Source organism: Piliocolobus tephrosceles, chromosome 2 (assembly GCF_002776525.5).
Source record: "Piliocolobus tephrosceles isolate RC106 chromosome 2, ASM277652v3, whole genome shotgun sequence".
In the NCBI taxonomy this organism is placed as follows: domain Eukaryota; kingdom Metazoa; phylum Chordata; class Mammalia; order Primates; family Cercopithecidae; genus Piliocolobus; species Piliocolobus tephrosceles.
Genome location: NC_045435.1, coordinates 150,226,498 through 150,250,356, shown reverse-complemented (window position 1 = coordinate 150,250,356; position 23,859 = coordinate 150,226,498). Strand labels below are relative to the sequence as shown.

The following is a 23,859-nucleotide window of genomic DNA, read 5'->3' as shown; positions in this document are numbered from 1 at the left end:
CGTGCCACCGTACTCCAGCCTGGGTGACAGAGTGAGACACTGTCTCAAAAAAAAAAAAAAGAAAAGAAAACAGAAAAAAAAAAAAAAAAGAAAAAGAATTGAAAAGAAGAAATAAAACTAGTAGTAGAGGCCAGGCACAGTGGCTCACACCTGTAACCCCAGCATTTTGGAGGCTGAGGCAGATGGATCACCAAAGGTCAGGAGTTAGAGACCAGCCTTGCCAACATGAAGAAATCCTGTCTCCATTTTAAAAAAATACAAAAATTAGCCAGGCGTGGTGGTATGCACCTGTAATCCCAGCTACTAGGGAGGCTGAGGCAGGAGAATCACTTGAACCTGGGAGGCGGAGGTGGCAGTGAGCCAAAATCGCACCACTTCACTCAAAACTGGGTGACAAGAGTGATATACTTATCTAAAACAACTAGTAGAGAAAATAATTATACACAGAAGAACTAGAAAAGAAGACATAAAACTATTATCAGATGGCCTGAGGGAATACCTGGAAAATCCTAGAAAACTGAAAATAAAACTCAAGAAACAAAAGAATTTAGCAAGGTAGCAGGATACAAAATGAACATGAAAAAAAGCAGTCACACTTCTATATACAAATAACAGTTAATTAGAATACATAAGGGATGAGAAAGCCTGTCTGTTGGCTGCATAGATGTCTTCGTTAGAGAAGTGTCTTTTCATATCCTTTGCCCACTTTTTGATGGAGTTGTTTGGTTTTTTTCTTGTAAATTTGTTTAAGTTCTTTGTAGATTCTGGATATTGGCTCTTTGTCAGATGGATGGAGTGCAAAAATTTTCTCCCATTCTATAGGTTGCCTGTTCACGCTGATGGTACTTTCTTTTGCTGTGCAGAAGCTCTTTAGTTTAATTAGATCTCATTTGTCAATTTTGGCTTTTGTTGCCATTGCTTTTGGGGTTTTGGCCATGAAGTCTTTGCCCATACCTATGTCCTGAATGGTATTTCCTAGGTTTTCTTCTAGCATTTTTATGGTTTGGGGTCTAACATTCAATTCTTTAATCCATCTTCAATTAACTTTTGTATAAGGGGTAAGGAAGGGATCCAGTTTCAGCTTTCTACATATGGCTAGCCAGTTCACCCAGCATCATTTACTAAATAAAGAATCCTACACCCATTTCTTGTTTTTGTCAGGTTTGTCAAAGATCAGATGGTTGCAGACATGTGTTGTTATTTCTGAGGCCTCACTTCTGTTCCATTGCTCTATAAATCTGTTTTGGTACCAGTACTATGCTGTTTTGGTTACTATAGCCTTGCAGTATAGTTTGAAGTCAGGTAGTGTGATGCCTCCAGCTTTCTTCTTTTTGCTTAGGATTCTCTAGGCAATGTAGGCTCTTTGTTGGTTCCATATGAACTTTAAAGTAGTTTTTTCCAATTCTGTGAAGAAAGTCATTGGTAGCTTGATGGGGATGGCATTGAATCTATAAATTACCTTGGGCAGTATGGTCATTTTCATGATACTGATTCTTCCTATCCATGAGCATGGAATGTTCCTCCATTTCTTTCTGTCCTCTTTTATTTCATTGAGCAGTGGTTTGTAGTTCTCCTTGAAGAGGTCCTTCACATCCCTTGCAAGTTGGATTCCAAGGTATTTTATTCCCTTTGTAGTAATTGTGAATGGGAGTTCACTCATGGTTTGGCTGTTTGTCCGTTATTGGTGTATAGGAATGCTTGCGATTTTTGCACATTGATTTTGTACCCTGAGACTTTGCTGAAGTTGCTTATCAGCTTAAGGAGATTTGGGGATGAGATGATGGGGTAGATATTCTAAATATACAATCATGTCATCTGCAAACAGGGACAATTTAACTTCCTCTTTTCCTAAACATCCTTTATTTCTTTCTCTTGCCTGATTGCCCTGGCCAGAATTTCCAATACTATATTTAATAGGAGTGGTGAGAGAGGGCATCCTTGTCTTGTGCCGGTTTTCCAAGGGAATGCTTCCAGTTTTTGCTCATTCAGTATGATACTGGCTGTGGGTTTGTCATAAATAGCTCTTATTATTTTGAGATATGTTACGTCAATACCTACGTTATTGAGAGTTTTTAGCATGAAGGGTTGTTGAATTTTGTCGAAGGCCTTTTCTGTATCTATTGAGATAATCATGTGGTTTTCGTCCTTAGTTCTCTTTATGTGATAAATTACGTTTATTGACTTGCATGTGTTGAACCAGCCTTGCATCCCAGGGATGAAGCCAACCTGATCATGGTGGATAAGCTTTTTGATATACTGCTGGATTCGGTTTGCCAGTATTTTATTGAGCATTTTCACACAGATAGATTTCCAATATCACATCAGGGATATTGGTCTAAAATTCTCTTTTTTTCTGTGTCTCTGCCAGGCATTGGTATCAGGATGATGCTGGCCTCATAAAATGAGTTAGGGAGGAGTCTCTCTTTTCTATTGATTGAAATAGTTTCAGAAAGAATGGTAGCAGCTCCTCTTTGTACCTCTGATAGAATTCAGCTGTGAATCCATCTGGTCCTGGACTTTTTTTTGATTGGTAGGCTATTAATTATTGTGTCAATTTCAGAGCCTGCTATTGTTTTATTCAGAGATTCAACATCTTCCTGGTTTAGTCTTGGCAGGGTGTATGTGTCCAGGAATTTATCCGTTTCTTCTAGATTTTCTAGTTTATTTGCGTAGAGGTGTTTATAGTATTCTCTGATGGTAGTTTGTACTTCTGTGGGATCAGTGGTGATATCCCCTTTATCACTTTTGACTGCATCTATTTGATTCTTTTTCTTTTCTTCTATATTAGTCTTGCTAGCAGTCTATCAATTTTGTTCTTTTCAAAAAAACCAGCTCTTGGATTCATTGATTTTTTTTGAAAGGTTTTTTTATACCTCTATTTCCTTCAGTTCTACTCTGATCTTAGTTATTTATTGTCTTCTGCTAGCTTTTGAATTTATTTGCTTCCTTCTCTAGTTCTTTTAATTGTGATGTTAGGGTGTCAATTTCAGATCTTTCCTGCTTTCTCTTGTGGACATTTAGAGCTATAAATTTCCCTCTACACACTGCTTTAAATGTGTCCCAGAGATTCTGGTATATTGTGTCTTTGTTCTCATTGGTTTCAAAGAACATCTTTATTTCTGCCTTCATTTCGGTATTTACCCAGTAGTCATTCCGGAACAAATTGTTCAGTTTCCATGCATTTGTGCAGTTTTGAGTGAGTTTCTTAATCCTGAGTTCTAATTTGATTGCACTGTGGTCGGAGAGACAGTTTGTTGTGATTTATGTTCTCTTACATTTGCTGAGGAGTGCTTTACTTTCAATTATGTGGTCAATTTCAAATAAGTGCAATGTGGTGCTGAGAAGAATGTATATTCTGTTGATCTGGGGTGGAGACTTCTGTAGATGTCTATTAGGTCAGCTTGGTGCAGAGCTGAGTTCAAGTCCTGGATATCCTTGTTAACCTTCTGTCTCATTGATCTGTCTAATATTGACAATGGAATGTTAAAGTCTCCCATTATTGTTGTGTGGGAGTCTAAGTCTCTTTGTAGGTCTGTAAAGACTTGCTTTATGAATCTGGGTGCTTCTGTATTGGGCGCATATATATTTAGGACAGTTAGCTCTTCTTGTTGAATTGATCCCTTTACCATTATGTAATGGCCTCTTTGTCTCTTTGGATCTTTGTTGGTTTAAAGTCTGATTTATCAGAGACTAGGATCGCAACCCCTGCTTTTCTTTACTTTCCATTTGCTCAGTAGATCTTCCTCTATCCTTTTATTTTGAGCCTATGTGTGTCTCTGCATGTGAGATGGGTCTCCTGAATACAGCACACTGATGGGTCTTGATTCTTTATCCAATTTGCCAGTCTGTGTCTTTTAATTGGGGCATTTAGCCCATTTACATTTAAGGCTAATATTTTTATGTGTGAATCTGATTCTGTCATTATGACATTAGCTTGTTATTTTGCCCGTTAATTGATGCAGTTTCTTCATACCATCGATGGTCTTTACAATTTGGCATGTTTTTGCGGGGACTCGTACCATTGTTCCTTTCCATGTTTAGTGCTTCCTTCAGGATCTCTTGTAAGGAAGGCCTGGTGGTGACAAAATCTCTCAGCATTTGCTTGTGTGTAAAGGATTTTATTTCTCCTTCACTTATGAAGCTTAGTTTGGCTGGATATGAAATTCTGGGTTGAAAATTATTTTCTTTGAGAATGCTGAATATTGGTCCCCACTCTCTTCTGGCTCGTAGGGTTTCTGTGAGAGATCTGCTGTTAGTCTGATGGGCTTCCCTTTGTGGGTAACTCGACATTTCTCTCTGGCTGCTCTTAACATTCTTTTCTTCATTCCAACCTTGGTGAATATGACAATTATGTGTCTTAGGGTTGCTCTTCTTGGGGAGTATCTTTGTGGTATTCTCTGTATTTCCTGAATTTGAATGTTGGCCTGCCTTGCTAGGTTGGGGAAGTTCTTCTGGATAATAACCTGAAGATTGTTTTCCAACTTGGGTCCATTCTCCACGTCACCTTCAGGTACACCAATCAGACATAGATTTGGTCTTTTCACATAGTCCAATATTTCTTGGAGGCTTTGTTTGCTTCTTTTTACTCTTTTTTCTCTAAACTTGTCCTCTCACTTTGTTTCATTAATTTGATCTTCAATCACTGATACCCTTTCTTCCACTTGACCAAGTCAGCTATTGAAGCTTGTGCATGCAACATGAAGTTCTCATGCCATGGTTTTCAGCTCCATCAGGTCATTTAAGGTCTTCTCTATGCTGTGTATTCTAGTTAGCCATTCGTCTTAACCTTTTTTCAAGGTTTTTAGCTTCCTTGTGATGGGTTCGAAGATGCTCCTTTAGCTGGGAAAAATTTGTTATTACCAACCTTCTGAAGTCTAGTTCTGACAACTTGTCTAAATCATTCTCCTTTTATCTTTGTTCTGTTGCTGGTGAGGAGCTGCAATGTTTTGGAGGAGAAGAGGCGCTCTGGTTTTGAGAATTTTCAGCTTTTCTGCTCTGGTTTCTCCCCATCTTTGTGGTTTTATCTACCTTTGGTCTTTGATGTCGGTGACCTGCTGATGGGGTTTTGGTATAGATGTCCTTTTTGTTGGTGCTGATGCTGTTCCTTTCTGTTTGTTAGTTTTCCTACTAACAGTCAGGTCCCTCAGCTGCAGGTCTGTTGGAGTTTGCTGGAGGTCCACTCCAGACCCTGTTTGCCTGGGTATCACCAGCAGAGGCTGCAGAACAGCAAATATTGCTGCCTGTTCCTTCCTCTGGAAGCTTCATCCCAGAGGGGCACCCAACTGTGTGAGGTGTCTGTCAGCCTATACTGGGAGGTGTCTCCCAGTTAAGCTACACGGGGGTCAGGAACCCACTTGAGGAGGCAGTCTGTCCATTCTGAGATCTCAAATGCTGTGCTGGGAGAACCACTGTTCTCTTCAGAGCTGTCAGACAGGGACATTTAAGTCTGCAGAAGTTTCTGCTGCGTTTTCTTCAGCTATGCCCACCCCACAGAGGTAGAGTCTACAGAGGCAGTAGGCCTTGCTGAGCTGCGGTGGGCTCCACCCAGTTCAAGCTTCCCGGCCGCTTTGTTTACATACTTAAGCCTCAGCAATGGCGGACACCCCTCCTTCAATCAGGTTGCAGCCTTGCTGTTAGATCTCAGACTGCCCTGCTAGCAGTGAGCAAGGCTCCACGGGTGTGGGACCCGCTGAGCCAGGAATGGGAGAGAATCTCCTGGTGTGCTGGTTGCTAAGGCCATGGGAAAAGCGCCATGTTTGGGTGGGAGTGTCCCGTTTTTCCAGGTGTACTCTGTCACAGCTTCCCTTGGCTAAAAAGGGAAATCCCCGACTCCTTGCACTTCCCAGGTGAGGTGACGCCCCGCCCTGCTTCGGCTTGCCCTCCGTGAGCTGCACCCACTGTACAACAAGTCCCAGTGAGACGAACCAAGTACCTCAGGTGGAAATGCAGAAATCACCCATCTTCTCTGTCGATCACACCAGGAGCTACAGACCGGAGCTATTCCTATTCACCCATCTTGGAATGGAACTTTTTCAAGAAAGTCTCTTTTAAATAGCAATTTTTAAAAGTAAAATATTTAGGAATAAACAGCAATGTTCAAAACCTACATAAAGAAAAGTAAACAGTCTTAAAACATAGAAAAGTAGGACTGTACAAATGAAAAGAAATACCCTGTCCTTGGTTAGAACATCTCAACATCAATAGGTCACACACTTACAAATCATAAAGCTTTTCATGGAGTTAGACAAGTTGATACTGAAATTCGAATGGAAAAAGTTCAAGAAAAACTGGGAAATACTGAAAATAAATAGAGGGACTATCTCATTAACACATACTACAGGCATTAAAACATACTATAAAGTCTCTATAATGAAAACAGTGTAGGACTGCTACATGAACAGGCAGAAAAGTGCAAATGAACAGAAAGTCCAGAAATTGATTCCACTACAGATAGAAATCTAATCTCTGTAAAGGTGATATAACAAATCATTAGCACATTTATAGTCATTCTAAACAACAGACAAGAAAAAAAGATAAAATTCAATGTTTCTCACATCATACATAAAAATAAACTGCAAATGGATCAGATATCTAATTGTAAGAAAACTACAAGTATTTTTAAAAGTGTGAGGGGAGGGTGGGGGCAGGAGAGAGGGATTCCTCCTAAACTAAGAATTCATAAAAGGCTTTCTCACTAGGACTAAAGTACAAATATAAAACTTTTGCAGGACAAAAATACATCAGAAAATAAATAATAAAACAGGTAACAAACTGGAAGGAAACATTTGCAACATATATCACAGATAAATGCCTAATATCCCTACAAAGAACTTCTAAACTGAGGGGGAAAAGCCCAAATATCCTATGGAAAGTGGCTCTTACACATATGAAAAGACATTCAACTCCACACATAAAAGATGAATGCAAATTAAATGTACCCAACATTCCATTTCTCACCTATCACTTGGCAAAAATTGAAGTTTCACAATGCACTCTGTCTGCAAGGCTGTTGGGAAATAGGCACTCTCATACACCGCAGCAGGGAAGGCAAAATGTTACAGCCCCCATGCAGGGGGACTGGGTAATACTCTAATACAACCATGTAAGTATTTGACCTTTGAACCTTTTTGTTGTTGTTGTTAGCAACAAAGTTTCACTCTGTCACCCAGATTGGGTGTAATGGCTCTATCATAGCTCACTGCAACCTTGAACTCCCGGGCTCAAGGGATCCTCTCAAGTAGCTGGGATTACAGGGGCAAGTCACTGCACCGGGCTTAGTATTTGCCCTTTCAACCAGCAATCCCATTTCCAGGAATTTGCCCTGAAGATACACCTCTAAAACTATGAAAATAAATATCACTGCAGCACGTTTATAATTGCAAAATACTGAAAACTACTAAAATGCGCAAGCATAAGAGATTGGTTGAATAAACTATGGCACACACAAAGTAGTAAGCACCTGCAAAAATGAATGAGGAAAATCTCTACTGGTATGAGGTAATTTCCAAGAGATACTGATACATGAAAAAAGTGAACTGCAAAAGAACATACATGCGACTTTTTAGGTAAAAAAAAAAAAAAAAGAAAGAAAAGGAAATATAAATATCTGTGCATATCTTTATAAAAATGAGTAAAACCCAGAAAACAATAAAATTGGTTTCCTACAAAGTATGGGGTGGAATGGGGAGGATGGAGTGACAATTTTCTAGTATATCTTTTTGTACAGTTTTACTTTTTGGAAAGGTAATTATCTACATATTCAAAAAATTAAATCAATAAGGATGTAAAGAAAAGGGGGCACAAAAGCTGAAAGAAAACTAATATGAGTGAACTATATTCCAAATAAATATCATAACCACACTTAAGGAATAAGGAAGAAAGAACTAAGTAATTATCAGAATAGTATTTGGTTACATATCCATAGGAATGAGTATGGAAAGGAGGGAGAACTTCAAACAATTTTCAAACTTTTTTTGGTGTATTTGTTTCTTATACGATTAACCAATCTTGAAACTGTTTTAGAACTATTATTTAGTTGAACAAAAGAGTAAATGTGTTGATGCTGTTGGAAGCCAAGGTTCTCACTATGAAAGATGGGACATATAAATATGAGAAGCAAGCAAGAAACCTGCATGGATGGATTAGAATTAGAGAAACCGGTGTATCTCTAAATAAAAAACAATATGCAGATCTATGTGTCCACATATGTTTTTCAATATGCATTTGTGTATATATGTATAAATGTAGATGTATATGTATACATAAAGCTTATATATTTCCTACCTCTGTCCTCTAAAAGGGCCTAAAAGCCAAGACCCAGTAGCAATTAACACACTAGTGCCAAGATCTTGTTCACTAATATTATTCCCCACTAAAAACAATCAGAGCTTCTCAGAGAAATGGCTGCTTCCAAAGCTGGGGGAGAACACATAAAAGATAACCCTGCAACAACTTATTTTGTCAGAAATTAAGGAAGCACTGAAACATGCGATGGAGGACTGTCATGCACTTCAACTAACCAAACCTAGGCAATTTGAGTACCAAAAGTTCTATGACTTCTAAGGCTGTTTAGTCTTCCCAATCTTACCTTTTGAAATTCTGTCCCATAATTGTCCTTTCCTCTGTTTCCCCTACCTAACCAGAAACATCCATCACTACAGTTGTGTCCTGTCTCTAGCACTCCATGATACAGTATTCTGGCCAACTTTTTTTTTTTTTTTTAACAAATCCACAAGGAAAATCCTATGTTCTGGATTCCAACTCTTGTACATTTATCAGAATGTACTATGCTCACAATAAGCAACTAGAGGGCAGACTGAGTATTTTTCACTACTGTTTGCCCAAGGCCAAGTACAGAGCCTATTCTTTATTAGCAATTCGGTAAATATTTATTCAACTGAAATGTTTAATTTATTCCATTGCTCATGGTTTTCCTCTTTCCAGCAAACACTAAGAATAGTCAATTTTCTCCCTTTCATTCATCCATCAAATCTGACTGGGATCAGTTCTATTTCCACTTTCTAATTCAGCAGTCACCAACCTTTTTGGCACCGGGGACTCGCTTTGTGAAAGACAGTTTTTCCACGAATGGGGAGGGAGCTGGGGAGAGATGATTTCGAAATCAAACTATTACACCTCAGATCATCAGGCATTAGATTCTCATGAGAAATGAGCAACCTGGATCCCTCGCATACACAGTTCACAATAGGGTGTGCATACCTATGAGAATCTAATGCTGCTGCTGATCTGACAGGAGGCAGAGCTCACCTGCTCACCATTTACCTCTTGCTGTGTGGCCCCGTTCCTAATAGGCCATGGACTGGTCCCAGTCCATGACCCGGGAGTTGGGGACCCCTGTTCTAAATGATGACTTCTCAGTTACTCCAATCCTCAAAAATGTCTGCATGTTTAGTCCCTTCAGTACACAAGAGTCATACCAGTACCATTTATATGTAGCAATATTAGAAAGTATGTTTTATGTGGCATAACATCACAATTTCAGAAGTTGTCCATATCTCTTATTTTGAGTAAGATAAATAAATGTGGAAAGAAGTCAGTTTGCGCATATGTTAAATGAAAAAATTTAAAAGATTGTTTGTTTTAAAAAAAAAAAAAAGGATGCTATAGTCAAGTAAATTTGGGAAATACTGAATTAAACTAAGTTACACCAGGTTCTCAGGTCTTTTAATACATCAGCATATAATGGGATTCTCTATAGGAAAGTATTCAGTGCTTTCCAGATTTATGTGACCATGGATTTTTACATTCCAAGCATCTCCTGGAAAAAATATATCATAGAACACACTTTGTAAATGTTTACTACACTATGACTGGCAGAAAACATCTTAAGTATCTGTGAACATGAGAAGATGCTGTGATGGCCAAAAGAAAATACCTGGTTAATACTACCAGGTGAAGTATTCTACATAATATACAAAGTAACTACTGATTCAAATTGCAATTGCTTCAAGACCAAAAGCTTATGAGTTCTAAATTAACTATCTGTCTACTCCTGGGTCCCCACTAAAATTCTGGTGTGAGTTTCTACTTCCTCTTCCAATTCTTGAACTACAGATAACTCCACTACGAGTACCCCACAATTACAACACACATACACACAGAGAAAATGAGAGGTCTGAATTATGGCAGTGCTTCTCAGAGTTTAATATTCATATGAATGACCTAGGAATTTTGATGAAACACAGATTCTGTTTCAGTAGATATGGGGTTAGGCCTGAGATTCTGCATATCTAGGAAGATCTCAGGCAACACCAATACTGTTTATGTACAGACCATAGTTTGGGTAGTAAGTGTATAATGCGTATCAGGACAAAATGTTGAGGCCTCTAACTCGTATCCAATGGCTATGTCTTTCAAACTGCTTTCCAAAGATTTAATTCTTCCATAGGAAAACAATTAACTTTCATTCATTTATAAAAACAGAAACCGTACACAAAACTGAAGATACACTTAAATCCCTATTATCTGTTGATGATTATGTTTTACCAGAAATGGCAGTTTCCTGCAGAGAGACATAAAAGTACAATTATCTAAAATCATTTTTAATCTAAATCTTCGTTCTACCTCTATTTCCAAATGCCCATACCAACACAGAAATACACTGACATTCATGGCAGCCAGGAACTGTCTCCAATTTTACTGACTTACAAGGCTGCAATTATAGGCCCTGCCCCCAACCAAAAAAGACATGTATAAAGCCAGCATCTTTCTCAATGATTTACTAAAAGCAGCAGCTCATTTTAATAAAACCATCCTAAAACATAAAATTGATTGAACCAACTGCTGTGTTGGGCATACACAACAGCTGATCAAAATCATTCAAGAATTTTATTCTTACAGATTTTCTTTCAGGCTTTGAGAGTTTTTCTCCCATTCCACACTTTTATCTTGATACTGATATCACTGAAACAAAGAGAAAAAAAAAGGATCTTTAAATCTATGAAATAGTTTTTAAATACAAAGTAGATCAATTCAAGAAAATATTTTAATAAACTGATTCACATACAACTTACTGTATATACAAAAGCTAATAACCACTTTCCTAGAACGTAATTTGTGTAATAAAATTAAGTTTATACTGAGTAACCTCTTACGATGTCAAACATTTTGTGGCTTTTCCTAGGCACAGCACTGTCATTTAGCAAAGTATTACAAAATTACACAAGACATATTACCCTCATTCCTTAACAAGGAAAACTTTGTAAAATTAGATAGTAATTCTCTTTATGCTTCTTGATATTAAACACTGAGATTTTATTTCACTAAAACACAAAGATACTTATTTCTTTGCATGTTACATGATGCCTTTATTTGACTTTTTATAATTAAGTAATTTTAGAGTATTTTTGTCACAACGAAGGACAAAGATAAGCCAACTATTTAGATTCCTCTCCTTTATGTTGTGTCTTTGATCACTAACAATGCTGCATGAACAGCCAACAGAAGGCTGACATTTCATAAAATATGCAGTGATAAAAACTAATACTGTAGCATCTGGGAGTGATATATAAAATGCAGAAATACACCTAATAACTGTGATCTTAAATTACAAGTTACTAAAAGCTAAATAAAAGGCATACCTAAGAACAAAAAAATAGCAAGATTACAAAAGGTTTTCTTATACCTCTCTTTCTAAAAACAAAGTTTTTAAAATAGTTTAAGTCCATTAGACTTTTCCTACTACTCTACAACTTAAAAGCCCATTACTTTCTAAGAACAGGGTATCTGTACTATACACCTCTCAACAACTGAAGAACATGTTACAAAACCACCAATGAAAGACCCTGTTCAAAATGCAGGGGAAGTTTTTCTTCTCAGATACTTAAAAATGTTAAAACTGCTAACGAAGTAAAACAACACATAACTTTTATGACAAGATGCCAGAGAGAACGTCTAAAATAAAATTTAAAGTCCATAATAATCTAAACAAATATACTCTTAATACCAGTATTAATACATCCTTTCACAATTTAAGCCTTAAAGTCCTTGGTAAACCACAGGAAGCAAGCAAAATGTGCTCAAATATGTTTAAATAATTTTATCTTTACTACTAAACATTTGCTTTTTAATAGTAAGAAGCAGGGAAATCACACAATAAAGACAATCCTTTATTTTTACTTTTTGAGAGCAAACATTTGAATTTATCTTCATAGCATTTGGTTTAATAGTCCACTTCTTCATAGCATTTGGCTTAATAGTCCACCTATATCCATCAAAATCACAGTCCAGCAGAAGTGTCTTACTGTTTTTTTTTTAATATGTATGCTAAAGGGAAATGAAAAAACAAAGGCCATATTCAGCACTTCAAGAACTCTGAATTACACTTTGACTAAAGAAAATATACATTTAAGTATGTAGGAGGCAAGTGTCCTTGTCCTTATAATTAGCATCTGAATTCAGGGATTTTACTACTTAAGGCACACCCACTGCCTGTTATTCTTACCATGGTTTTTTATGTCACTTAATAGAGATAAATATTCTCTTCCCTTCTCATATTTACATCAACGATATTTAATTTTTTTAAAGCTGTTAAAATAGGCTAAACACTCATCTCAACATCAATCTTCATCTCCAACTGGACAAAGAATGGCATTACAAGACTGAGAACAGAGAAGGCATATTTACATTCATAATGTTCCTAACTATAACATTTATGTAAATTATGTTCTTATATTTGCAAATACAATAATTTTTCGTTTCACTGCATATTTTGCCGTTCTTTCAATATTAACTTTCTATGGTTATTACAATCTCAAAAATCTATGCCTATGAAATATGACATTGTTCAAGTCAGTAGAAAAAAACACCTGAAGCTAAAATAACATATCTAAGAATAACATATCTACCTTTAATCTAATCTTATTCTCCTACAAAAGATAGCTTTAGTACATTAACTAAAAAATCCTAATTGAGTTTAGAAAATCTTTCTTTTGGAATTATTTTCATTATCTTTTAACTATTTCACATGAGTTTACATATCACATAAATGACATAAAATTCACTATAATTATTTTAATGTCAGGCACCTATTAATCATTCTTTCTATTATGTTGTCTACTGAATTTACCCAGATATAGAGCATTACATGTATTTAGAAGAAAAGAATTAAGTTGGACCATTTGAAAACCTACACTTTCAAGAATAATTTACCCTATCAAAATTTATTTGTGAAGTAAGAAAAATTATAAATACCAATGACAGCAGAGGGAAAAAACGAAGGCAATTTTCTAGGTTTTCTGATTGTCAAAAAAAATGACAAACCACATTCCTCAACTGTAGCTAAGTAGGTAATTATGAAATTAGCTGTAGAGCATCTTTCTCTCTCTTCCAGAATATAAAGTCCATGAAAGCTGAGTCCATACCTTTCTTGGTTAACTTTTTAATCAATAGTGCTTGAGTGTAGGCAACCAATTAAGATTTATGGGAAAAAATAAGTGGGCATTTGTAATGAACTGTACTTGGCTAAGAGAGATTCAAAGAAATATAACATGGTCCCTGCTTTCCTAACACTTAAAATCCAGTCAGCAACATAGGACCTAGACCCAAGTAAAACACAAAAGCAAGTAATAGTACAAAATACTGAACAGGAAGTGCTTTGTGAGTAGCAACAAAGCAAAACAGGAATTCAGAAGATGGTGAAATCACAGGAGAACCACTGCAGAAAAACTTCACAGAGGGTGAAGACAAGAGCAGAAAGTTGGAAAAAAGTACGTTAAGATTTAGTGGCCAAAAAAAAAAGCAGAAAGGACATCATGGAGTAAAATGCAGAAAAGACATAAAACACTGAGAAATGGAAAAGGATATGCCAATGTAAAAATACTCTCAGTATGTTGGGACCATCCTGACAAAAATGAAAGCATTTTTGTTACTGGCCAGTGGAAGAAAAAACTAAGACAAATTTACAAGAGAACCTCAAATAACAGGGTGGAAAGTCTAAATTTCAATCTCTACGCAAAGTGGGGCCAGTGAAGGTTCCTAAGCAGGAGATTGTCTGGGTAAAAGCAATGCTTTAGGAAGATTAATCTGACAGCAATGCACAGGACAGATGTGAGGATAGCAGGGATACAAATTAAGAGACTTCTAAAGTATTCCAGGAATAAGGCTGCAGAAGAGTCATCTAGGCTTTTGAGAATGCTATAGAACTGGCAGGAGCAAAAACTACTAAGACAATACATTGACTAATGAGATATAATGGGTTAGAGAGAATAAGACAAGAAATTCTTAGATCTAAGATAAAGAGCCTAAAGGATAACAGGAGGGAACAAAGAATGGCTGGATCTGACTGGAGCGAACAGGTCAGTGGCAAGACGATGCTTCCGGTTCCAGACATTCACTGTGAGGGGACAGAGAGATGGAAACATAAAAATGAGATCAAATGTACAGCTATAGATTTTAGAGTTCTCTGTGAATATGTAATAGTTTAAAATCTTGAAAAGAAGGGAAGAATAAAGAGCAGAGGCTGAAAATTATACTACACTAACAAAATCAATAAAATACACCTAAGGAAATTAACTAAAGTCAAATAAAATGGAATGACTGTATAAGATAGCTCCAGTCCGGAAGGAACAACTCAAAAAAGGAGAACACAGGCCCATAAAGAGAGTGCTTGCAAAAACTTTACCCAACGTTGTTAAACAAACAGGGTCGTAGAATGTACTGCAAGGAAGAATAACTTTTAAATATTCTGAGGTGTTTTTTTTTGAGAGAGAGGCTATGTTAGGATATAAACGAGAGACAAAAACTAAGTATCTGAGGAAACTAAAAAACTTTTAAACATATAATTTCTTATTGTTTTGTTTCACTAAAAGAAAAAGCTAGAACATTTTCCTTTTAGAAAGTCCTGATTCCATATTACATGCAAAGTAAATGCCCATACAAGATTAAAAGAAAAACACTTTCATGTGCTTTTTATGCTTTATATATCAATTATATTCACTTTCGTATTTTTTCACATCTGCATTAGCTCTTATTACTACTCTCTCAAGTTTAGATCAGTATCCATATAAACTATACACTATATTTTTGTATTTCTTAAATGCTATAAAATATTACAATGAGAAAAAAATCTAACAAGTATTGTACCTATTTTTAAAAATACACACACTCAGCCAGGCACGGTGGCTCACGCCTGTAATCCCAGAACTTTGGGAGGCTGAGGAGGGTGGATTACCTGAGACCAGGAGTTCGAGACCAGCCTGGCCAACATGGCGAAATCCCGTCTTTAATACAAAAAATTAGCCAGGCGTGGTGGCAGATGCCTGTAATCTCAGCTACTTGAGAGGCCAGGCAGCAGAACTGCTAGAACCCAGGAGGTGGAGGCTGCAGTGAAGCTGAGATCACACCACCACATTCCAGCCTGGGCAACAAGAGTGAAACTCTGTCTCAGCAAAAAAACACACACACACATACAATTTTTTGCATGGTAGAGCCTACAGAAGAATATAGAATTCACAGGGAAAAAAGAAATCAGGAAAAGCCCCACTCCCTCCCCCTACTTCACCATGGGCCTAAAACAGAAAATAATAACAACAGAAACTTCAAGAAAAGAGACCCAGCATGAAACAGAAATGTAAACGTAAACTAAGGCTTTAGAAAAACATTTTCCAGAGTGTAACTTTATCTGAAGAACCCTGGGAATGGTTAACTGTATCAAGATTTAGAATTCCAATGGAAAGGTTAAAGCTTTATAATGTATAATCTTTACCATCATACATAAAGAAGAGATGCTCATTCACCAGCACAAGGAATTGTTCTGATCACTTATATGAAGGTACCCACTGTACGTGGGTGTCTAACTCTACTAAAAGATATTTAAGCTAACCAGTAAGTCAGATATGTTCTTAAAAATGCTAAGTGGTTGTTTATGTGTGTTAGATTTTCTGTATGGTATATTAATGTACTTTTCCTGTATGATATAGTGAACTCAGTGATGATAAATATGTGGTGTGTCTGCTGCCTACATTTTCACTGACAGCACATGGAGTGTAAAACTGGCACTGTAAACTGAAAAGAAAGAAATTAACTTTAGAGGTAGGTGGCATTGGTTTTATCTTATGTATTACTAAATCTAAATGCAGATGGTTTATTAAATTAAGGACACAAGTGTGTATAAATTAGCAAGTATCAAATATGTATTTAGCTTATTAAAATAAAATATAGAAAATCATAAATTGGTCTTTTTTTTTAGGCTGTCCAAAGAACAAGTTAATCCATTTGAACATAAATTATATTCTGTGCTTTGGGGAAATTCCAGACTACAAATTTAGGTTGAAGAATAGACATAAATGGTAATTTAGCCACTAGATACACATAAAATACATAATTGTTGTCTTTGATTAATGTAGTATAATCTAATAAACAAAAAATTTCAAAAAAAGTAAAATTAAAACATTCAAATACTTTATTAAAAGGCAGCTGTGCTAGTTAACTTGTTTCTGTAACAGCTGTTTAAATAAATGTAATGCCCAGTTAATTCTTTAGTATAAAATAAAGTCTAAAAGGTAGAGGGAGGAAAAAAGGCTGTCTTAATTCCTCTTCTTCACATGTAACAGTGTAAGGACAGAGTCAAGCACAAGCAGCAATACAAATTTAGATGCTACAAACTCAGGACTCACTAGTTACTTTGTTACTAAACACTGAGGAATGTGAGAAAAACAAGCTTTAGTGAGAAGAAAGTAAAACAGTGATGTAAGCAGTCATATTACAAAACACATGGCACCTTTATACATAAATAATAGGCCCCCAAAAGAGGCTAGGAACAGCCTTGAGTTGACAGGAACAAGAAAATGGGGACCTGGGTCCTACAGTCACAAGGAACTGAATTTTGCCAAAAAACTGAATACACAGGAAACGAATTTTCTGACATTTGAACTTTAGCATGCTACATCTCATATTGGACTTCTGACCTACAGAACTATAGAATTAAAAACTTGTGTTCTTCTAAACCATTACATTTATGATAATTTGTACAGGAGTTACAAAAAACTAATACATGAGGGCTAAAAATAAGGCAGGATGACAGCCAAACAGAGGAACTGTACCAAGAAAACCGGGCTTATGATCACCCTGCCCAGCACAAAACCCACATGCACAGCTAACTAGCACATGTTTTTCACACGGAATCAGTTTCTCCAATACAGAATGCAAACTTTTACCTTAAGAGTAGGAAGTTTTCAACCAAGTCATTTTTCAATTCTGTTAACTAATTTCCTAAAAAGAATTAAACTCCACAAGAAAGCTGCAAATACAGGCATACCTACTTTCATTGAGCTTTGGTTTATTGTGCTTTGTAGATACTGCATTTTTTTACAAATGAACATTTATGGTAACCCTGTGTTGAGCAAGTCTATCGTATATACATGCAATACGATATTTTTTCCAACAGTATGTGCTCACTTTATGTCTCTATGTCATATTACCATAATTCTCACAATATTTCAAATTTTTTCATTATTATTATATCTGCTATGGTGAACAGCGATCAGTGGCCTTTGATGTTACTATTATAATTATGTTGGGGCACCACAAACCACACCCAACAAGATAGATAACTTAATCAATGAATGTGTTCTGACTGCTTCACAGATCAGCCATTCCGCCATCGCTCCCCTTCTCTCCTCAGGCCTCCCTATTCCCTGAGATATGACAATACTGAAATTAGGTCAGTTAATGGCCTTACAATGGCCTCTTAATGTTCAATTGAAAGAAAGAGTCGTATGCCTCTCATTTGAAATAAAAAGCTAGAAATGATTTAAGTTTAGTGAGGAAGGCATGTTGACAGCCAAGATAGGCCAAAAGTTAGGCCTCCTGAACCAAAAAGCCAAGTTGCAAATGCAAAGGAAAAGTTCTAAAGAAAATTAAAAGTGCTATTCCAATGAACACATGAATGTTAAGAAAGTAAAATAGCTTTAGTGCCAATATGAAGAAAGTGTGAGTGGTCCAAACAGAACATCAGACCAGCCACAACATCCCCTTAAACCAAAGTCTAATCCAGAGAAAGGCCCGAATTCTTTTCAATTCCATAAAGATGAGAGAGAGAGCAGTGAGAAAGCTGCAGAAGAAAAGTTAGAAGCTAGCAGACATTGATTCCTATGGTTTAAAAAAAGAAGCTTTCTCTATAACATTAAAGCGCAAAGTGAAGCAGCAAGTACTTAAATAGTAACTGTAGCAAGTTATCCGGAATAGTTAAGATAACTGATGAAGGTGGCTACACTAAATAACAGATATTCAATGTAGATGAAACAACATACAGTGTCTTCTTTCAAAGTATTGGAAGATGCCATTTAGGACTTTCATAGCTAGACAGGAGAAATCAGTGCCTGGCTTCAAAGCTTCAAAGGACAGGCTGACTATCCTGTTAAGGTCTAATGCAGTTGGTGACTTTAAATTAAAGCCAATGTTCATTGACCATGTGGTAAATCTTAGGGCCCTTAAAAGTTATGCTAAATCTACTCTGTGCTCTAGAAAAAGAACAACAAATGCCTGGATGACAGCACCTCTGTTTGCAGTGTGGTTTATTGAATATTTTAAGCCCACTGTGGACCTAATGCTCAGAAAAAATGATCCCTTTCAAAATACTGCTGCTCACTGACAATGTGCCTGGCCACCCAAGAGCTCTGGTGAAGATGTACAAGGAGATTAATGTTGTTTTCATGCTTGCTAATATAATATCCATTCTGCAACCCACGGGTCAAGAAGTAGTTCTGACTTTCAAGTCTTATTATTTAAGAAATACCTTTTTTAAAGCTATTGCTGCCATAAGCAGTGGTTATTCTGATGAATCTGGGCAAAGTCCATTGAAAACCTTCTGGAAAGGATTCATCATTCTAAATCCCACAAAAAACATACGTCATGATTCATGGGAGGAAGTCAAAATACCAACATTAACAGGAGTTTGGAAGAAGATTATTTGAACCCTCTCAGATGACTTGAGGAGTTTTCAATATGTCAGTGGAGTGAAGAACTGCAGGCAGGGTGGAAACAGCCACAAAACAAGAATTACAAGTGGAACCTGAAGATATGACTTTAATTGCTGAAATTTTATGATAAAATGTGACTGGATTAGAAGTTGTTTCTTATGATGAGCAAAAAAGTAGTTTCTTAAGATGGAACCTGCTCCTTGTAAAGATGCTGTGAACACTGTTGAAATGACAAGAAAGGATTTAGAATATTCCATGAACTCAGCTGATAAAGCAGTAGCAGAGTTTGAGAGAACTAAACTCGATTTTGATAGAAGTAGTTCTATTGTGGGTAAAATGCTATCAAACCTAATCACATGCTACAGAGAAACCTTTCATGAAAGGAAGAGTCAACTGATATAGCAAATTGCACTGCTGTCTTATTTTAAGAAATTGCTACAGACAAGCCAACCTTCATCAGCTACCACCCTGATCAGTTAGCAGCCATCCACACTGACTGACCCACCACCAGCAAGATTACAACTCACTAAAGGCTGAGATGATTGTTCATGTTTTTTAGCATGAAGGTTTTTTTTTTAATTAAGGTATGCATGTTGTTTTTTAGACATAATGCTATTATACACTTATATACTATAATATAGTGTAAACATGATTTTTATATGCACTGAGAAACCAAAAAATTCATGCGACTCACTTTATTTTGATCTTTGCTTTACTGTGGTGCCCTAGAACTGAACTTGCAATCTCTTTGAGGTATGCCTATAACGATAGTACACCCTTTTCCCCCAACTTTATTCCAAGTATTAATATAATTAATTTCTGTTATTCTATCTATATTCTTTCCTTCTTCCTAATGACGTGTTTCACAATCTGCAATAACAATTCAAAAAGAAACAAAATAAGAAAAAGTTTAATACACCTTCCTGAAATATCCAAGCATTCAAAAAACTACTAACCCATCTGGGTGCAGTGACTCATGCCTGTATTCCCAGCACTCTGGGAGGCTGAGGCGAGTGGATCACCTGAGGTCAGGAGTTCGAGACCAGCCTGGCCAACATGGTGAAACCTCGTCTCTACTAAAAAATACAAGAATTAGCCAGGTGTGGTGGTGCATGCCTGTAATCCCAGCTACGTGGGAGGCAAAGGCGGGAGGCTGAGGCAGGAGAATTGCTGGAACCGGGGAGGCAGAGGCTGCAGGGAGGCAGAGGCTACAGTGAACCGAGATCATACCACTGCACTCTAGCCTGCTCTGACAATAGCGAGTCTCCGTCTCAAAATTAAAAAAATAAAAAAATTTAAAAAACTACTCACCCTAATTTAGGTCAGAGAATATGTTTCCACAGAAGAGGTAAATGTTCTACTTAGGCTAAAACTTAGACTCTCCTTTAAGATGAAAAAATAATAATAATAATGCTGTTAATCATGGAGAGAACAGAGCTAGGGATCTGGAAGTAAACAGCATTTTATCTTTCAATCCAAGTTACTCTTAAAGAGGTCATCATTTTGTTATGCTTGAGACAGTGTAGAATAATATACTTTGGATTAGAATCATTCCAACACTAAATATAAATGCTTTTTAAAAATTCAGTATAGTTTTCAATACATTTAATTTTAAAATTAATTATAAAACTATAAGTACTACAGGAATTGATATCAATCAACAACACATTATTAGATATGGCCCAACCCTTCTAGGAACTCCAAATTTCGTGTTGTACTATTCTAGGGAATAGTTAATATTATTTCACACAATTCAAGAGTCACTGAATCCTGATCCCAAAGCAGTTTAATATTTTAGTCAAAATATGAATATGAAAAGGTGCTCAATATAACTCATCATCAGGGAAATGCAAATCAAAACTACAATATGATATCATCTCACCACAGGTAAAATGTCTTACAGTTATTGCCAAAAGACAGGCAATAACAAATGCTTGTGAGGATGTGGAGAAAGGGAGCCTTTCTACACTGTTAGTGGAAATGTAAATTAGTACAACCACTATGGAGAACAGTTTGGAGATTCCTCAAAAAAACTAAAAATTGAGTTACTATATGAACCAGCAATCCCACTGCTGGGTATATGCCCAAAAGAGAGGATATCAGTATACCAAAGAGGTATCTGCACTCCCATGTTTGTTACAGCACTGCTCACGATAGCCAAGATGTGGAAGTAACCTAAGTGTCCATCAATAAATGAATGAATAAAGAAAATGTGGTACATATACACAGTACTATTCAGCCATAAAAAAAGAATGAGATCCTATCATTTGCAACAACATGGATGGAACTGGAGGTCATTATGTTAACTGAAATAAGTCAGGGAGAGAAAGACAAATATCACATGTTCTCACTTATTTATGGGATCTAAATATCAAAACGATTGAACTCATGGAGATAAGTAGAAGAATACTTGCCAGAGGCTGGGAAGGGCAGCAGGAAGGAGTAGAGGGGAGGTGGGGATGGTTAATGGGTTAAAAAAAAAAAATAAGTTAGAAAAAGTGAATAAGGCTGAGTATTTGATAGCACAACAGAGTGATTATAGTCAATAATAATTTAATTGTACTTTTAAAAATACTTTATTTAAATATAATTGGATTGTTAACACAAATGATAAACACCTGAGGGGATGGATAACCAATTTCCATGATGTGATTATTACACATTCCATGCCTATATCAAATTATCTCATTTACCCTATATAGATACCAACTATGTACCCCCAAAAATTAAATATTGAAACATTTTTAAAAAAGAAATGAATCTGCTATCGAATACAATTAAACACGAAAATTAGGTAACAGTTAAAATTAGGATGAAAGGAAAATGATACTTGTAGATTATATGCTTTTTATATGTGTATACACAGAGAAACAAAAAACTATTACAAAAATAGTGAGTTCAATACTATGAATTAAATCTACAACTTTCAGCAGTGTTCTTACTTTTAACAATGATCAAGTAGAAAATGTAAGTCAAGGATGACTCCACTGTTTCTGACTGTACTATTAGAAAGATGGATCTGCTACCAACAGAGATGGGGAAGACTACAGGTGAAATATGTTTGGAAGAGAAAGAACAGGAGGCGACTTTTTAGTGTATTGAATTTGAGATGAAAATCAGACAGCTAAAAGTAGGTGTCAAACACATTAACTGGATCATAAGCCTGGAGTTCAGGTAAGAGAGCTAAGTTGACACTTCAGTATTTAAAGACATAACATCTATGAACACCAAGGCAATAAATGTAGATAGAAAAATTAAAAGGTCGAGGCCGGGCACAGTGGCTCACGCCTGTAATCCCACTGCTTTGGGAGGCCAAAGCGGGTGGATCACCTGAGGTCAGGGGTTTGAAACTGTCCTGGCCAAAATGGCGAAACCCCACCTCTACTAAAAATACAAAATTAGCAGGGCATGGTGGCGCATGGCCATAATCCCAGCCACTTGAGAGGGTGAGGCAGGAGAATCACTTGAACCTCAGAGGCGGAGACTGCAGTGAGCTAAAATTGTGCCACTGCACTCCAGCCTGGGAAACAAGAGCAAAAAAAAAAAAAAAGAAATTAAAAGGTCAAATGACTGAGTGTTGACACTATCCTAATGAAAAGGTAAAGAAGAATAGAATGAATTCAGGGTACTGGTGGAGGCTTCTGTCCTAACTGTGAGGTGTGATGAGTTTAAGATGGAATGGGAGGAGAGGAATTAGAAAGATCAAGTATAAACAATTCCTCAGAAGTTATACTGCCAAAATGAAGAGAGAAATGGAACAAAAGCTGGGCAAGGAAGTGAGATTTTTAAAAGAACATCTTGGCTGGACACGGTGACTCATGCCTGTAATCCCAGCACTTTGGGCAGATCATTTGAGGTCAGGAGTTCAAGATCAGCCTGGCCAACATGGTGAAACCCCATCTCTACTAAAAATACAAAAATTAGCTGGGTGTGGTGGTGGCCACCTGTAATCCCAGCTGCCTGGGAGGAGGCTGAGGCAGGAGAATCGCTGGGATCCAGGAGGCAGAGGTTGCAGTGAGCTGAGATTGTACCACTGCACTCTAGCCTGCGTGATACAGCGAAACTCCGTATCAAAAAAGAATGTTTTTAAGATGGGAAAAAAACAGCATATGATCATATTGATGGGAAAGATCCAGTAATGAGGGACAAGCTAATGAAGCAGAAGAGAATATTTCTGATCCTGTGACTCCCCTATCCCTATGAGATACTTTTATTACTCCTGTTGAACTATGGGAGGGACCAAAAGGTTAAATAACTTGCCCATGGTCATATAATGAACTAGTAAGTTATAAAATTCTTTATATTATGCTGCCTTTCTGAGTAATAAGAGAAATTCGTCCACTAGTTATTAAAATGGTAAAGTTATAATAATTAAAAGAATATAGTAGTAGCATAAGAAAAGATTTACCAAATAACAGACATTACCAACAAACTCAAAAGTGAACTACTCAAGGATATGTGATAATTTAGCATTTGATAATGATAAAAATTTGTAAGAGAGTAGGGTTAACTAGATCTCTCCTTAACTTCTTTTTTTTTTTTTTATTATACTTTAAGTTCTAGGGTACATGTGCATAACGTGCAGGTTTGTTACATATGTATACATGTGCCATGTTGGTGTGCTGCACCCATCAACTCATCAGCACCCATCAATTCATCATTTATATCAGGTATAACTCCCCAATGCAATCCCTCCCCCCGCCCCCCTCCCCATGATAGGCCCCAGTGTGTGATGTTCCCCTTCCCGAGTCCAAGTGATCTCATTGTTCAGTTCCCACCTATGAGTGAGAACATGCGGTGTTTGGTTTTCTCTTCTTGTGATAGTTTGCTAAGAATGATGGTTTCCAGCTGCATCCATGTCCCTACAAAGGACACAAACTCATCCTTTTTTATGGCTGCATAGTATTCCATGGTGTATATG

General features: G+C 36.8%; 1 protein-coding gene across 15 annotated transcripts in view; it reads right to left on the bottom strand.

Moving 5' to 3' along the window:
* TBC1D5 (TBC1 domain family member 5) overlaps positions 1-23,859 on the bottom strand; it is a 606,671-nt gene that overhangs the window by 472,129 nt on the left and 110,683 nt on the right. For 10 of the 15 annotated variants that reach the window (XM_023207336.1, XM_023207339.1, XM_023207341.1 and 7 more), the window contains exon 2: positions 10,859-10,923. The exons of the other annotated variants lie outside the window; for them this stretch is intronic. The gene's annotated coding sequence lies outside the window, so the exon portion shown is untranslated. The remainder of the gene's footprint in view (positions 1-10,858; positions 10,924-23,859) is intronic. 15 annotated transcript variants of the gene reach the window in all.